Here is a 19,067-nt window from a genome sequence, read left to right on the forward strand (position 1 = left end):
ATGTTTAAAAGAGGTAAGTACATGAGTAGGAGCAGTTTGTAGGGGTTTGGGGCAGGAGCAAGCAAATGGGACTGGTTTCATTTGGGATTAGGGTCAGCATGGACTGGAGGAACATGGGTTCAAATCCCACCAAAGCACTTGGTTGAGTTTGATTTTAGTTACTAAAATCCAGGATGGAAAACTAATCCTATGTAACTACAATTGCTGTAAAACCCACCTGTGTCCTTTTGAGAAGGGAAATCTGCCCTCCTTACCTGGTCTGGCCTACTTGTGACTCCAGACCCACAGTAATGTAGGTGACTCTTCACTGCCCATTGAACTAACCTGCCATTTAGTTCAAGGGAGAAATAAAAATTGACAACAGACACTGGCCTTGCCAGTGATGCCCACATCCCATGACAGAATGAAGAAAAGAATTCGAAAGAACGTAGATGTTATAAGTCAGAAACAAAAACAGAAATTGCTGGAAAAGCTCAGCAGGTCTGGCAGCATCTGGAGAGAAGGCAGAGTTAACATTTCGGGTCCAGTGCCTCTACTTCAGAATGCAGAAAGGTCCATAGCATCATAGAGTCCCTATAGTATGGAAGGAGACCATTCAGTCCACACTGACCCTCTGAAGAATATCCACCCAGACCCACATATTACCACAACTCATCCAAACCTGGACACCAGGAAAATTTAGCATGGTGAATCCACCTAACCTGAAGTCTTTGAACTGTGGGAGGAAACCTACGCAGACACGGGGAGAATGTACGAACTCCTCACACAGACAGTTACCCGAGGCTGGAATCGAACCCGAGTCCGTGGTGCAGTGAGGCAGCAGTGCTAACCGCTGAGTCATTCACAGCAGTTCTTGATTTTTATTTTAACCTATTTTTCTAATCAACCTGCTCAGAGACGTTATTACATGCTTCTGGAGCAGGTGGGACATGAACAGAGTCTCCCAGTCCAGGAGTAGGGGCACTACCACCATACCACACGATGATCCTCACAGAGCTTCGTGATGAATAAAGGGGGGGGGGGGGGGTTAGGTGGGGGGAGGTTTGTCAGGGGTAGGTGTGGAGTGTGGAGTAATTGGGCCAACCATGAGCTTAACAAGCAGAAGGCGGGCTTAGGAAATGGAGTGGGCCACTCCAGCTCTGAATATACACATTTGCTGCTATTCTTTGTGACTTTAGTGGAAATTCCTTTTTCGTTGCCATGTAAGGAGGGAATGCTGAAATGTTGGAAGGGATACGTTTTCTCTGGAGACCAGTGAGATTCTCTGCTCAGACGCCTGGGAATCTTTGGAATTCTTTCCCCCAGAGATAAAGCCCAAAATCAGCACGATGGAAATAATTGGCAGAACAGGCTTGATGGGCCAAATGGCCTACTCTGGCTCCTGCAGCCTTTTACTTTTATGACTGCCTGCCCTCCAGAATTTCATGTATAGTATTCATTCATGGGATGTGGGTGTTGCCGTTAAGACAAACAGTTGTTGGTCCATATTTGCCCTTGACCTGACTAGCTCTCTAGGCCATTTCAGAGGATAGTTTGGAGTCAACCACGTTGCTGTGAGTCTGGAGTCACATGTAGGCCAGACCAGGTGAGACTTATCAGATGGGCTTTTACAGACAATGATAGTTGTCATGGTCCATCACTTAATGAAATAACTGCACACAGGCCAGTATCCCATCACCAAATCCCCCTTTATTTACACGTACACAGTACACTGGCTGTGGCCAGTCAGCTCAGAGTCCGTCCCTGAACTGAAGAGATTCTAAATCCCCTGTTTATTTTTTTTTCTTGGCCAGTGACACTCTCGCTTTGTTTTTTCTTTTTTTGTTATTTTCTTTTTTTTTCTTTCTCTTTTTTTTAAATTTTACCCCCATACTACCACCTAACTGCGGTGGTGCTTATTTTTCCCCAGCACCCCTGGTGTGTGTGTGTGTGTAGGTGTGAGACACAGTAAGAAACACAAGGTGCACAAATCTTTATTCAATCCCCTGTTTATTCCTGTCAGCCAGGGCTCCCTGATTGGCCCAGGTTAATAACTTCAATCAAGGATCTCATAGTCAATAAGACCCACCTGGTTCCAATCACTACACTGAGACTGTCTTTCGATTCCGAATTTATTGATTGGACTTAGATTGCCAGCCAAGGTGAGATTCAAGCTCACATTCGCAGAGAGTGACTCTGGGCCTCTGGATTGTCAGTGCAGCAATCTTTGGGGGGGTTGGGAGTCAATGCCATAGTAGTTTCCATCGGCCTGGTCTCTAGGGGAGCTTCAGGACTGGGGAGAATGAACTCCATCTAAATCGCTTTCCCTCTCCTGAGGCTGTTCTGGTTTTACCTTGGATACCACATGTTGTTGGAAACACCTCCAATCACAGTTAAACACTCGTGAAGGCTAAATCTATGATTCTATGAACATATCTAGAATGTGGAATGTTATCAGGAATGATCAGTTCTCTGCAGCTTTTGGAAAGACTTCAGTAAAAATGCCTCTACCTGCAGCCTGTCCCAAGGCTGACCAGACAGGAAACTGAGAACCCAAATTCACTCTTGAACAGTGCTCTCTTCTTTGCAGATGGTGCTTTAACAGAAAATGATAAAAACTGCCAGCTGGAGGACTCCTTTCAGGAGATCAACACAATTGTTGGTGAAATTGAGGACGAACAAATAGAGACAGTTTTATATTACTGTGATGAACTGTTAGAAATGGACCCAACAGATATCATGACGTTATACAGCAAGGGAAAGGTATGTGGGTGCTCCAGTCAGATGTGTGTGTGTGTGTGTGAGTGAGTGCGCACATGTGAGAGAGAGAGAGTGTGTGTGTGTATGTGAGTGTGTGTGAGAGTGCATGTGTGTGTTATGAACAATATGGATAAACTGCCTTCTTGAACAGCTGCAGTCCCTGTGCTGTGGGTAGACCCACAATGTCCCGTAGGGAGGGAATTCCAGGATTCTGACCCAGCAACAGTGAAGGAACGGAGATATATTTCCAAGTCAGGATGGTGAGGGGCTTGGAGGGGAACTTGCAGGGAGTGGTGTTCCCATGTATCTGCTGCCCCTTGTCCTGCCTGATGGAAGTGGGCGTGGGTTTGGAAGGTGCTGCCTGACGATCCCTGGTGAATTTCTGCAGTGTATCTTGTAAATGGTACATCCTGCTGCGACTGAGCGTCAGTGGTGGAGGGAGTGGGTGTGGTGCCAGTCAGGCGGCTGCTTTGTCCTGGATGGAGTCAAGTTTATTGAGTGTTGTGGGGGCTGCATTCGTCTGGGGCAAATAGGGATTATTCCATCACACTCCTGACTTGTGCCTTGTAGATGATGAACAGGTTTTGGGGAGTCAGGAGGTAAGTTACTGGCTGCAGGATTCCTAGCCTCTGACCTGCTTTTTGCAGCCACTGTGTTTATATGGTTAGATCAGTTCAGATTCTGGTGAATGAGAGCCCTCAGGATGTTGGCGGGAAGGGATTCAGCGATCTTTTTGCGATTGTTCATTGGTAGTATATTTGATGTACACCCTGCCTTAGCTTACAAATAGTACAGTGACATCATTGTGACAAAAACTATCTATTTAAAGATTAGTCTGTTCGCGATATTTAAAAGAAATGTTTTTCTCTTTCTGGTTCTGGTTAATATCACACTGTTTAATTTCATCAAAATAACCTACAAGATAAGATTAGTTTTGGCAAATCTGAATCTCACAAAAATGGATACCAGAGGTTTAGAATAATGCTGTTTGATCAATATTCCTGTTTTATTTGCGAAGTAAAAAATAGGAAAGTCATAAAAAGAAAATAAATGAAAATCAGTGGTGCGAAAGGTTTGAATTACTGGTAATTATATCACTTTATATAGTTACAGAGCAGTGGATCAGTATATGTATCACACTAAAATGGCCCTGATGGAATGGGAATGACTGAATATCTATTACATCGAATTTGTATTTTACAGTTGCTGTGTGACTCAACAAAGTTAAAAATCACACAGCACCAGGTTATAGTCCAACAGGTTTATTTGGAAGCACTAGCTTTCGGAGCACTCTCTGGTGTTTGAGGAGCAGTACTCTGAAAGCTAGTGCTTCCAAATAAACCTGTTGGACTATAACCTGGTGCTGTGTGATTTTTAACCTTGTTCCCCCCCAAGTCCAACACCAGCTCCTCCAAATCAACAAAGCTTTATTTCACAACATGTTAATAATGATTTTCCGTCACATTCTGCTCTATGCTAATATTTTAAAGGCCAATTTTTGTGACCATTTCCATGTGGGAGCAAATAGCAGGGAACAAAGAAACTGGGAGCATGACTGGCCATTCACCTCTTTGAGTCTGTTCTGCCATTATCTCAACCGTGGGGCAATGATGGCCTCGTGGTATCATCATTAGACCGTTGGTACTGAGGACCTGGATTCAAATCCTGCCATGGCAGATGGTAGGATGTGAATTTAGTTTAAAAATAAATCTAGAATTAAAAGTCTAATGATGACCATGAATCCATTGTCGGGAAAAACCCCATCTTGTTCAATACTGTCCTGTAGGGAAGGAAGCTGCCATCCTTACTTGGTCTGGCCTACATGTGACTCCAGACCCACAGCAATGTGGTTGACTCTTAACTGCCCTCTGGATAATTAGGGATGGACAATAAGTGCTGACCCAGCCAGTGACACTTTCATCCCATGCAAGAATAAAAATTAAATCAGCACCATATTTCCATTTGTCTCAATCCCCCTTGATGCCTTCAATGTTGAAAAAAATTATCAATCTCTTTTTTGAATATGTAGAGTGACTGGCTTCCCCAAGCTTCTCTGGTGGAGAGTTTGACAGGGTTAGAAGATCTTTCTCCTCAGCTCAGTCCTCAATTGTCTACCCCGTATCCTGAGACTGTCACCTGGGTCTAGACTCCCGGGCCCAGGGAAACATCCTCCCTGCATCTAGACTGTCCTGATGAAGGGCTTATGCCCGAAATGTCAATTTTCCTGCTCCTCAGATGCTGCCTGACCTGCTGTGCTTTTCCAGCACCCCACTCTTCAACTCTGATCTCCAGCATCTGCAGCCCTCACTTTCTCCCTCTAGACTGTCCAGCCCTGTTTGACATTTCAATCAGATCCCACCCCCCCATCTTTTTTTCTAATCTCTACTGAACACAAACCCAGTCAAATCAATCTCTCCTCTGAAGAAGGTCCAGCCATCGCTGGTATCAGCAGAGTGAATCTTCACTGCACTCCCTCTTAGGCAGAGAAACCCAAACACACACTATAACACAGGTGCCGAAAATGTGATGGGTTGGAAATATTTCTCCAACTGGACAAACTGAACTTGTACGTTTGGAGTTCTCGCTGAAGGTGTTTACAAGGATAATGCCAGAACTCAGAGTACAGCAATATCAGGATTCAGTAAATCAGCAAGAGCTCTCTCACAAAGGGATGGAAAAGGTGATGGGGAGATGCAGTCCAACAGTGTGGAGACTTACAAGTGCATTTCTGAGGGTGGACAAAAGGAAAAGGTTTCTGATTATTGGGCACCACAAATCTAACGGGTTGTCAATATAAAATAGTTCTTAATAAATTCGTATTGCATTCTCAGGAGACCATTTGGGACAGCAGCAGGGACCCGAGTTCGATTCTAGCCTTGGGCGACTGTCTGTGTGGAGTTTGCACCTTCTCCCCGTGTCTGTGTGGGTTTCCTCCTACACTCGGAAGATGTGCAGGATAGTCGGATTGCTAAATTGGAGCGTAGTGTGCAGGGAGGTGCAGGCTAGGTGGGTTAGCCCTGGGAAATGCAGGGATACAGTGGGTCTGGGTGGGATGCTCTTTGGTGGGTTGATGTGGACACAGTGGGCTGAATGGCCTGCTTCCACACTATAGAGATCCTATGATTTCATCCAAAGCGTAGTTTGAATGTGGAACACCCCATCACAAAAGATAATTGAGGAAAGTCAAAATAATTAATTCATTTAAAAGGCCAGAGGAATAAACACCCAAAAGGGTGGAGGAGGTGAAGGGGCAGGGGGTGATGTTGAAGGAGTAACTTCTTGTGGAACATAAGCTTTGGTCTAGATGACTTGGTGTATTCCTACCTTGTAAATCCTCTGTAAGACAGGAGTTTGGATTTCAGTCAATATATCGTGTATGCTGCAAGATAGAGAATGAAGGATCAAGTGTTTGTCCAAGATTTATCAGCATGAGATATGTCTTGGTGTGTCTGCGGAAATCTAACACAGGCTGAAAAGACATCGATTATGTTCAGACTGAGGTTTATTATTTTTGCTTCTGATCTGGTGCGAGTTAGCAAAGAAGTATTTTCACACAGTAACAAAAGATTCATTTTGTTTTAAACAGGTATTAATCCGTCAAGGATATTATTCCCAGGCTATCTCAGCTCTGAGGGAAGTTTTGGCACTGACCTCCGGGAGTAAGGTACGTTCTCATGGTCAATGTTGAGGAAAAGATATTTGCTACATGAAATGGGAGCCATCATTCTAACATTTCCAATTGATTGACACAGAAACCAGGAACACGAATGGTTATTCCACCCTTCCAGCCGGCACTGCCATTCATTAACATAGGGGCTGATGCTCTACACAATGCTATTTCCCACTTCTCTCCATGACACTGGATAGCTTTAACATTTAAAAAGGTATCAATCACTTTCTGGAATAAATTCTCAACATATCCACAATCTCTCCGGTGTGGGAGGGACTACCACAGGTTCAATAGTCTTGGAGTGAAGAAATGTTTCACCATCTCATTCTGAAATGGTCTCTGTGTGTATGTGTTTATCTCCTACAGGAGCTGATGGGGACAGGTCTGTCACTGTATAATACTGGGGTATTGTACTGGTGGGGGCAGGTCTTTCCCTGAACAGCACTGTGGTACTGTACTGCTGCGGACAGGTCTGTCCCTGTATAACACTGTGGTACTGTACTGTTGGGGACAGGTCTGTCCCTGTATAACACTGTGGTACAGTACTGGGGGGACAGGTCTGTCACTGTATAACACGGGGGTACTGTACTAGCGGGGACAGCTCTGTCACTGTATAGCACTGGGGTACTACTGGTGGGGACATGTCTGTCCCTGTACAACACTGGGGTACTGTACTGGTGGGGACAGGTCTGTCCCTGTATAACACTGTGGTACAGTACTGGGGGGACAGGTCTGTCACTGTATAACACGGGGGTACTGTACTAGCGGGGACAGCTCTGTCACTGTATAGCACTGGGGTACTACTGGTGGGGACAGGTCTGTCCCTGTACAACACTGGGGTACTGTACTGGTGGGGACAGGTCTGTCCCAGTATAACACTGGGGTACTGTACTGGTGGGGACAGGTCTGTCCCTGTACAACACTGGGGTACTGTACTGGTGGGGACAGGTCTGTCCCTGTATAACACTGTGGTACAGTACTGGTGGGGACAGGTCTGTCCCTGTATAACACTGTAGGACAGTACTGGTGGGGACAGGTCTGTCACTGTATAACACGGGGGTACTGTACAGGTGGGGACAGGTCTGTCACTGTATAACACGGGGGTACTGTACTGGTGGGGACAGGTCTGTCGCTGTATAACACTGGGGTACTGTACTGTTAGCGACAGGTCTGTCACTGTATAACACGGGGGTACTGTACTGGTGGGAACAGGTCTGTCCCTGTATAACACTGGTGCACAGTCCTGGTGGGGACCAGTCTGTTTCTGGATAACACTGGGGTACAGTACAGGTGGGGACAGGTCTGTCACTGTATAGCACTGGGGTACAGTACTCGTGGGGACAGGTCTGTCCCTGTACAACACTGTGGTACTGTACTGGTGGGGACAGGACTGTCACTGTATAACACTGGGGTACTGTACTGCTGGGGCCAGGTCTGTCCCTGTATAACACTTGGGGTACAGTCCTGGTGGGGACAGGTCTGTACCTGTATAACACTGTTGGTACCGTACTGGTGGGGACAGGTCTGTCACTGTACAACACTGGGGTACTGTACTGGCGGTAACAGGTCTGTTAATGTATAACAATGGGGTACCGTACTGGTGGGGATAGGTCTGTCACTGTACAACACTGAGGTACTATACTGGCAGTAACAGGTCTGTCAATATATAACATGGGGTACTGTACTGGTGGGGACAGATCTGTCACTGTATAACACGGGGGTACTGTACTGGTGGTGACAGATCTGTCACTGTACAACACTGGGGTACTGTACTGGTGGGGACAGGTCTGTCACTGTATAACACGGGGGTACTGTACTGGCGGGTACAGGTCTGTCAATGTATAACAATGGGGTACTTTATTGGTGGGGACAGGTCTGTAACTGTATAACACTGGGGTACAGTACTGGTGGGGACAGATCTGTCAGTGTATAACACGGGGGTACTGTACTGGCGGGGACAGGTCTGTCCCTGTATAACACTGTGGTACAGTACTGGTGGGGACTGGTCTGTCACTGTATAACACTGGGTTACAGTCCTGGTGGGGACAGGCCTGTCACTGTATAACACTGGGGTACAGTAGTAGGGGGGAAAGGTCTGTCACTGTATAACACAGGGGTAGAGTACTGGTGGGGACTGGTCTGTCCCTGTATAACACTGTGGTACTGTACTGGTGGGGACAGGTCTGTCATTGTATAAGAGGGCGGTACTGTACTGGTGGGGCCAGGTCTGTCACTGTATAGCACTGGGGTACTGTACTGGTGGGGACAGGTCTGTCCCTGTACAACACTGGGGTACTTTATTGGTGGGGACAGGTCTGTCACTGTATAACACTGGGGTACTGTACAGGTGGGGACCGGTCTGTCCCTGTGTAACACTGTTGGTACAGTACTGGTGGGGACAGATCTGTCACTGTATAACACTGGGGTACAATACTCATGGGGACAGGTCTGTCCCTGTACAACACTGGGGTACTTTATTGGTGGGGACAAGTCTGTCCCTGTATAACACTGTAGTACTGTACTAGTGGGGACAGGTCTGTCACTGTATAACACTGGGGTACTGTACTGCTGGGGACTGGTCTGTCTCTGTATAACACTGTGGTACAGTACTGGTGGGGACCGGTCTCTCCCTGTATAACACTGGGGTACAGTACTGTTGGGGACAGATCTGTCACTGTATAACACTGTGGTACTGTACTGGTGGGGACAGGTCTGTCACTGTATAACACTGGGGTACTGTGCTGCTGGGGACTGGTCTGTCCCTATATAACACGGGGGTACTGTACTGGTGGGGACAGCTCTGTCACTATATACCACTGGCATACTACTGGTGGGGACAGGTCTGTCACTGTATAACACGGGGGTACTGTACTGGTGGGGACAGCTCTGTCACTATATACCACTGGCGTACTACTGGTGGGGACAGGTCTGTCACTGTATAACATGGGGGTACTGTACTGGTGGGTATAGGTCTGTCCCTGAATCACACTGTGGTATTGCCACCAGGACGGAACCCCACTGCTCCTCACCTACCACCCCACCAACCTCCAGATACATCGTATCATCCGTCGTCATTTCCGCCACCTCCAAACGGACCCCACCACCAGGGATATATTTCCCTCCCCTCCCCTATCAGCATTCCGAAAAGACCACTCCCTCCGTGACTCCCTCGTCAGGCCCACAGCCCACATCAACCCAACCTCCACTCCCGGCACCTTCCCTGCAACCGCAAGAAATGCAAAACTTGCGCCCACACCTCCCCCCCTTACTTCCCTCCAAGGCCCCAGGGAATCCTTCCATATCCTCCACAAATTCACCTGCACCTCCACACACATCATTTACTGCATCCACGCATCCGATATTGCGTCCTCTATATTGTGGAGACAGGCCACCTACTTGCGGAACGTTTCAGAGAACACCTCTGGGACACCCGGACCAACCAACCCAACCATTCCGTGGCTCAACACTTCAATTCCCCCTCCCACTCCACCAAGGACATGCAGGTCTTTGGACTCCTCCATTGCCAGACCATAGCAATACAACAGCTGGAGGAAGAGCGCCTCATCTTCCGCCTAGGAACCCTCCAACTACAAGGGATGAATTCCGATTTCTCCAGTTTCCTCATTTCCCCTCCCCCCACCCTGTCTCAGTCAAATCCCTCGAACTCAGCACCACCTTCCTAACCTGCAATCTTCTTCCTGACCTCTCCGCCCCCACCCCACTCCGGCCTATCACCCTCACCTTGACCTCCTTCCACCTATCGCATTTCCAATGCCCTTCCCCAAGTCCCTCCTCCCTACCTTTTATCTTAGCCTGTTGGACACATTTTCCTCATTCCTGAAGAAGGGATCATGCCCAAAACGTCGATTCTCCTGCTCTTTTGGATGCTGCCTGACCTGCTGCGCTTTTCCAGCAACACAGTTTCAGCTTCTGTACTGGTGGGGACAGGTCTGTCACTGTATAACACTGGGGTACTGTACTGGTGGGGACAGGTCTGTCACTGTATAACACTGGGGTACAATAGTAGGGGGGACAGGTCTGTCACTGTATAACACAGTGTAGAGTACTGGTGGGGACTGGTCTGTCCCTGTCTAACACTGGGGTACAGTACTGGTGGGGACGGGTCTGTCCCTGTATATACACTGCGGTACAGTACTGGTGGGGACCGGTCCGTCACTGTGTAACACTGGGGTACAGTACTGGTGGGGACAGGTCTGTCCCTGTATAACACCAGGGTACAGTACTGGGGGACAGGTCTGTCCCTGTATAACACTGGTTTACAGTCCTGGTGGGGACAGGTCTGTCACTGTATAACACTGGGGTACAGTAGTAGGGGGGAAAGGTCTGTCACTGTATAACACAGGGGTAGAGTACTGGTGGGGCTGGTCTGTCCCTGTCTAACACTGGGGTACAGTACTGGTAGGGACAGGTCTGTCCCTGTATAACACCAGGGTACAGTACTGGGGGGACAGGTCTGTCACTGTATAACACTGGGGTACTACTGGTGGGGCAGGTCTGTCCCTGTATAACGCTGTGGTACTGTACTGGTGGGGACAGGTCTGTCCCTGTATAACACTGTGGTACAGTACTGCTGGGGACAGGTCTGTCCCTGTATAACATTGTTACTGTACTGCTGGGGACAGGTCTGTCACTGTATAACACGGGGGTACTGTACTGGCGGGGACAGATCTGTCACTGTATAACACTGTGGTACTGTACTGGTGGGGACAGGTCTGTCCCTGTATAACACTGGTACTGTACTGGTGGGGACTGGTCTGTTACTGTATAACATGGGGGTACTGTACTGGCGGGGACAGATCTGTCACTGTATAACACTGGTACTGTACTGGTGGGGACAGGTCTGTCACTGTATAACACTGGTACTGTACTGGTGGGGACAGGTCTGTCACTGTATAATACTGGGGTACTGTGCTGCTGGGGACTGGTCTATCCCTGTATAACACGGGGGTACTGTACTGGTGGGGACAGCTCTGTCACTATATACCACTGGCGTACTACTGGTGGGGACAGGTCTGTCACTGTATAACATGGGGGTACTGTACTGGTGGGTATAGGTCTGTCCCTGAAACGCACTGTGGTATTGCCACCAGGACGGAACCCCACTGCTCCTCACCTACCACCCCACCAACCTCCAGATACATCGTATCATCCGTCGTCATTTCCGCCACCTCCAAACGGACCCCACCACCAGGGATATATTTCCCTCCCCTCCCCTATCAGCATTCCGAAAAGACCACTCCCTCCGTGACTCCCTCGTCAGGTCCACAGCCCACATCAACCCAACCTCCACTCCCGGCACCTTCCCTGCAACCGCAAGAAATGCAAAACTTGCGCCCACACCTCCCCCCCTTACTTCCCTCCAAGGCCCCAGGGAATCCTTCCATATCCGCCACAAATTCACCTGCACCTCCACACACATCATTTACTGCATCCACTGCATCCGATATTGCGTCCTCTATATTGTGGAGACAGGCCACCTACTTGCGGAACGTTTCAGAGAACACCTCTGGGACACCCGGACCAACCAACCCAACCATTCCATGGCTCAACACTTCAATTCCCCCTCCCACTCCACCAAGGACATGCAGGTCTTTGGACTCCTCCATTGCCAGACCATAGCAATACAACAGCTGGAGGAAGAGCGCCTCATCTTCCGCCTAGGAACCCTCCAACCACAAGGGATGAATTCCGATTTCTCCAGTTTCCTCATTTCCCCTCCCCCCACCCTGTCTCAGTCAAATCCCTCGAACTCAGCACCGCCTTCCTAACCTGCAATCTTCTTCCTGACCTCTCCGCCCCCACCCCACTCCAGCCTATCACCCTCACCTTGACCTCCTTCCACCTATCGCATTTCCAACGCCCCTCCCCCAAGTCCCTCCTCCCTACCTTTTATCTTAGTCTGTTGGACACACTTTCCTCATTCCTGAAGAAGGGATCATGCCCGAAACGTCGATTCTCCTGCTCTTTGGATGCTGCCTGACCTGCTGCGCTTTTCCAGCAACACATTTTCAGCTTCTGTACTGGTGGGGACAGGTCTGTCACTGTATAACACTGGGGTACTGTGCTAGTGGGGACTGGTCTGTCCCTGTATAACACTGGGTTTCAGTCCTGGTGGGGACAGGCCTGTCACTGTATATCACTGGGGAACTGAACTAGTGGGAACTGGTCTGTCCCTGTATAACACTGGGTTACAGTCCTGGTGGGGACAGGCCTGTCACTGTATAACACTGGGGTACGGTAGTAGGGGGGAAAGGTCTGTCACTGTATAACACAGGGGTAGAGTACTGGTGGGGACTGGTCTGTCCCTGTCTAACACTGGGGTACAGTACTGGTGGGGATGTGTCTGTCCCTGTATATACACTGGGGTACAGTACTGGTGGGGACCGGTCTGTCACTGTGTAACACTGGGGTACAGTACTGGTGGGGACAGGTCTGTCCCTGTATAACACCAGGGTACAGTACTGGGGGGACAGGTCTGTCACTGTATAACACTGGGGTACTACTGGTGGGGCAGGTCTGTCCCTGTATAATGCTGTGGTACTGTACTGGTGGGGACAGGTCTGTCCCTGTATAACACTGGTACTTTACTGGTGGGGACAGGTCTGTCACTGTATAACACTGGTACTGTACTGGTGGGGACAGGTCTGTCACTGTATAACACGGGGGTACTGTACTGGTGGGGACAGGTCTGTCACTGTATAAGAGGGCGGTACTGTACTGGTGGGGCCAGGTCTGTCACTGTATAGCACTGGGGTACAGTACTGGTGGGGACTGGTCTGTTGCTCTATAACACTGGGTACAGTACTGGTGGGGACAGGTCTGTCCCAGTATAACATTGGGGTACAGTACTGGTGGTGAGCAGTCTATCACTGTATAACACTGGGCTACAGTACTGGTGGGGGACTGGTCTGTCACTGTATAACACTGGTGTGATGGAACTGGTGTTTATCCCACATTACAATAGTTTTAGCAAGATTATATATTTCCTAGTTTTTCCTTCCTAAATAAATGATGGGTTGTTATGTGAGTGCTGTTGTGTGAGTGCTGTTGATAACTTTGTGTTTTCTTCGGTTTTCCCTCAGATGGTTCAGCATGATATAGATTTTGCGATGAAGGGATTGTTGGATCAACACAGAAGTCAAGGTGAAAGAAAGAATATGGCTTCTAGTAATAACACTCATCAGAGAAAAATAGTGAGTGCTTTTCTGTTTGCAATGTTCGAGAAGCATTGCATAGAATTTGATAAGAGTATTGCAGTGGGCCTGAGAATTCACCTGAAAAGATTACCTTGAAACCCCCTCATCCACTCAATCTGCGGAACCTTCTATTCTGTTCTCCTTTGTGCACTTATTTAACTTCACATTAATGACTTCTGTTGTATTACCCTTCCACATTCTTCTCAAACTGAAATAAAACGTACCGCAGCAGATGCTCGTGATCAGAAACTACTGGAGAAACCAGCAGGTCTGGCAGCATCTGTGCAGAGAGAAGCAGAAATAATGCGTTTCAGTCCAGTGACCCTTCTTCAGAACTGGAGTCAGGGTCACCGAACTCGAGTTTGATTTTGATTGGATTTGGTTTATTATTTTCACATGTACCCAGGTCCAGTGAAAAGTTCTGTTTTGCGTGCAGATCATACCATATAAACATCAGAACAGAGCGAGCAATACAAAGTTACAGCTGCAGAGAAAGTGCATGATAAACAAGATGAACATTACAGAAACATTAACTCTGTTGTGTGTCCACAGATGCTGTCAGATCCGCAGAGGTCTCCAGGAATTTCTGTTTCTGTTTGTTCCCTCTTGCAGGGAGTACCACTCTCGGGGTAAAGAAAATCAAACTAAATTCTTTGTTGAATTCAGGGGCAGATTTATGGCTCCAAGTTTTCATCTCTACTGCAGAAGGAAATGGCTGTACAATGACACCACCTAACTTTTTAAAATAATTTTAAAGTTCGAAATTCTCTTTTGTAGAGAAATGACCTCAAGTTGCTTGGCCTTCCCAGGATTGAAAGTGACAGTACACTGCCTGCCCAGAGAAAATGACTCTGAGCCAGTATTTGGAATAGGTTGATAGTGAGTTGTCAATGTCCTGGTGAAGGGATGTGACAGACCCTGCAGGCACAAATTATGAGAGTAGACAATACTAACATTTTAAAAGACACTCAAAACAGTCAATTCTCTTTGTTCATTAAAGTACTCTAGGATTTTTCATGTACTGCCAGCAATTTCTAACAATAACCCTAGTCTTAATCAGGGACAAACCTGGTGACACCAGTACTGTACCCCAGTGTTATACATGGACGGACCTGTCCCCACCAGTACTGTACCCCGGTGTTATACAGGGACGGACCTGTGCCCACCAGTACTGTACCCCGGTGTTATACAGTGACAGACCTGTCCCCACCAGTACTGTACCCCAGTGTTACACAGAGACAGACCTGTCCCCACCAGTACTGTACACCAGTGTGATACAGTGACAGACCTGTCCCCCCAGTACTGTACCCCAGTGTTATACAGTACAGACCTGTCCCCATCAGTACTGTACCCCAGTGTTATACAGTGACATACCTGTCCCCACCAGTACTGTACCCCAGTGTTATACAGTGACATACCTGTCCCCATCAGTACTGTACCCCAGTGTTATACAGTGACATACCTGTCCCCATCAGTACTGTACCCCAGTGTTATACAGTGACATACCTGTCCCCACCAGTACTGTACCCCAGTGTTATACAGTGACATACCTGTCCCCACCGGTAATGTACGCCAGTGTTATACAGTGACATACCTGTCCCCACCCGTACTGTACGCCAGTGTTATACAGTGACATACCTGTCCCCACCCGTACTGTACACCAGTGTTATACAGTGACATACCTGTCCCCACCCGTACTGTACGCCAGTGTTATACAGTGACAGACCTGTCCCCACCAGTACTGTACCCCAGTGTTATACAGTGACAGACCTGTCCCCACCAGTACTGTATCCCAGTGTTATACTGAGATGATGCTGCTTTTCACGTCTTTGTGCTATTTTTGCCAGTCTGCGATTCGTGTTTTGATTCTATTGGTTTGTACCTTACTGTCCAGCAACGTCTCTCGCTGTGTGAGGAAGTGGTAGATTTCTATATCCGACCCCAAGGTTTCACACACGTATACCCAGCTCCCATCAATCTTCAGCGTCTTACTTCCCAACAGCCCTGGGTTGAACACACACTGAAGGTGACCATGTAGGGCAGTGCTGAGGGTGTACTGCATTGTGAACAGTGCTGGGTATTGAGTATTTAAACCAGCATCAGCCTGGTCTCCCAGGTGGACTGCAAAATCCCTCACCGTTATAGCTGGTGTGCCCGTCAATGTTTGTAAACACACGTTTCTTTTAGTCACTTTTCATGTCAGATTCCTCGGTTCATTTTGTTCAGGGGCTGTGTCAGGCTCTGGCCAGACCACATTTGGAATAGTGCAAGCAGCTTTGGGCCCAGTATCTGTGGAAGGGTGTGTGGGCATTGGGGGGGGTGGGCACAGGAGATTGACAAGCAAGATCCCAGGGAAGAAGGTGTTGTCATATGAGGAGTGGTTGAAGATTCGGGGTCTGTACTAGGACTTTAGAAGGACATGGTCGGATCTGATTGAAACTTACTGAATACTGAGAGACCTTGGTGTAGTGGACACGGAGAAGATATTTCTCTGAGTAGGAGAGACTCGGACCTGGGGCTGGGCTTCAGAGTGAAAGGACGACCATTTGGAAGAATTTTTTTCAGCCAGAGGGTGGGGAACTGTGTGAAATCCATGACAGCAGAGGGCTATGGAGACAAAGAGATTGAGTGAGTGTCATTAAGTCAGAGATAGCTCGGTTCTTGATTAGCTCTTAAATTAATGAAGTACATTTGAAGTTTAAGTTCAATTATAAAGCAGGGAATAGAGCAACAAGCAGTGAATCAGGGGAATATTTGTGGGCAAGAGACTGGGGAGAGATTATCCTCTCTTGTTCAAATAGCATCACTTCATCTTTCAGGCCTATCCAAGAGGCAGACAGAGACCTGATTTAATGTCCCATACAAAAACCAATCGCTCTGGCAGTGCAGTATTCCCTCAGTGCTGCACAGGTTGTGTCAGCCTCGTTACACAGTTCAGGTGTGTTAGAGCAAGACTTGAACCCACAGGCCTCTGGCCCTAGTGGCATAAGAGCAGCGTACTGTGCCACTGTGGATTCAGTCCGCACAAATCAGGAAGTTGTGTCATGAATGCTGTTTGGCTGCTCTCACCCCTATGTTGTCTGTATCTGTTTTCTAGAGCATTTCGTGGAGGTGGTTAATCGGGGGAGCAGTTGTTGCCCTTGGAGGTGTTGTGGCCAGTGCACGCCTCTCTAACTGGAGATAGATCCTTCCAAGGTGGAACAAGAGCATAAAGTTCACCAGGAGCTTTGTTCCTGTTCAGGAATAAGATCCAACTCTCCTTCACAAAGACACAAACAACAGAACATTGGAATGACTGCAGCTCCTGAATGACCACAGACAGGCTCAACATCCCAGACTTAAAAATTCATAGCATTAAAATGGCATAATTTCATAACGATCAACAGAATTCCAAAAAAGTAGCAGAAGCTACACCTTAAAACTGATTTAATTGAACTGATAAAACAATTGCAAAAAGAGTGGACAGTGTGGTTTTGAATTCACTGCAAAACAAAATAATAGTATCTATGACACTGGATTCCAAAGTGAAATACTTTTCGTTCTGTAGACACCCCCTTTCTTGATTTGATTGTGCCAAGACTGACATTGTGCAGAGTTGAGATTACCTCCAGAACGTTGGCCTTTTGGGAGGGTCACTGCCAGGAACTCTCAACGTGCGGGCAGGGATGGACAATAAATGCCAGGCCAGCCACTGATGACGCTCATTGTGATTTTAATTCTCCTGCTTACTAAGTAAATACAAATCAAGGTGTACACTGCACACAAGTGATGGGGCTGACACGAGAAATTGTAGGCTAGTTTGTCAGAGGTACCTACATCCACCAGAGCAATAAAGAGAGACAAAGAGGTGGAGAGGTTTGAGAGTGAGGTGTAGAGTCAGAATGAGGGAGATTGGGACTGAGACAGAGAGAGCACTTGAAAATGTGGGTCAAAGCGGGAATTCAACTGGTAAATCTTTTGCAAAGTTTAATTCCAGAGTGAATGTCAGAATCAAACCCATAACTCACAGCCTTTAAAGGAGTAGGTATTGATTACTGGAGCAGGAAGTTAAGAAAAATAAATCTCTCCTCAGAGGTATAATAAGGACTAGGACAAACGGGTAACTAGAGAGAGAATAGGGCCCCTCAAAGATCAGCAAGGCGGCCTGTGTGTGTGGAGCCGCAGGAGATGGGGAAGATACTAAACAAGTATTTTATATCAGTATTTACTGTGGAAAAGGATATGGAAGATATAGACTGTAGGGAAATAGATGGTGACATCTTGCAAAATCTCCATATTATAGAGGAGGAAGTGCTGAGTGTCTTGAAACGCCTAAAAGTGAATAAATTCCCAGGACTTGATCAGGTGTACCCTAGGACTCTATGGGAAGCTAGGGAAGTGATTGCTGGGCCTCTTGTTGAGATATTTGTATCATCGATAGTCACAGGTGAGGTGCCAGAAGACTGGAAGTTGGCAAACGTGGTGCCACTGTTTAAGAAGGGTGGTAAGAACAAGCCAGGGAACTATAGACCAGTGAGCCTGACGTGGTGGTAAGCAAGTTGTTGGAGGGAATCCTGAGGGACAGGATGTACATGTATTTGGAAAGGCAAGGACTGATTAGGGATAGTCAACATGGCTTTGTGCGTGGGAAATCATGTCACAAACTTGATTGAGTTTTTTGAAGAAGTAACAAAGAGGATTGATGAGGACAAAGCGGTAGATGTGATCTACATAGACTTCAGTAAGGCGTTCGACAAGGTTCCCCATGGGAGACTGATTAGCAAGGTTAGATCTCATGGAATACAGGGAGAACTAGCCATTTGGATACAGAACTGGCTCAAAGGTAGAAGACAGAGGGTGGTGGTGGAGGGTTGTTTTTCAGACTGGAGGCCTGTGACCAGTGGAGTGCCACAAGGATCGGTGATGGGTCCTCGACATTTTGTCATTTACATAAATTATTTGGATGCGAGCATAAGAGATATGTTCAGTAAGTTTGCAGATTACACCAAAATTGGAGGTGTAGTGGACAGCGAAGAGGGTTACCTCAGATTACAACAGGATCTGGACCAGATGGGCCAATGGGCAGAGAAGTGGCAGATGGAGTTTAATTTAGATAAATGTGAGGTGCTACATTTTGGGAAATCAAATCTTAGCAGGACTTATACACTTAATGGTAAGGTCCTAGGGAGTGTTGCTGAACAAAGAGATCTTGAAGTGCAGGTTCATAGCTCCTTGAAAGGAGAGTCGCAGGTAGATAGGATAGTGAAGAAGGCGTTTGGTATGCTTTCCTTTATTGGTCAGAGTATTGAGTACAGGAGTTGGGAGGTCAGAGTCACAGAGGTGTACAGCACAAAAATAGACCCCTTGGGCCAACTCATCCATGCCGACCAGATATCCCAACCTAATCTAATTCTATTTGCCAGCACTTGGCCCATATCCCTACAAACCCTTCCTATTCATAT

The 19,067-nt window shown here is 47.5% G+C and overlaps 1 long non-coding RNA gene across 1 annotated transcript; it reads left to right on the forward strand.

The window, feature by feature from the left end:
* Window positions 1-3,251: 3,251 nt before the first annotated feature.
* On the forward strand, window positions 3,252-17,071 carry LOC140487707 (uncharacterized). The gene is made up of 4 exons (XR_011962876.1): window positions 3,252-3,338; window positions 6,326-6,403; window positions 13,513-13,623; window positions 16,724-17,071. It is a non-coding gene; the product is annotated as an uncharacterized lncRNA (long non-coding RNA).
* Window positions 17,072-19,067: the final 1,996 nt, after the last annotated feature.

Source organism: Chiloscyllium punctatum, chromosome 17 (genome assembly GCF_047496795.1).
Source record: "Chiloscyllium punctatum isolate Juve2018m chromosome 17, sChiPun1.3, whole genome shotgun sequence".
NCBI lineage: Eukaryota > Metazoa > Chordata > Chondrichthyes > Orectolobiformes > Hemiscylliidae > Chiloscyllium > Chiloscyllium punctatum.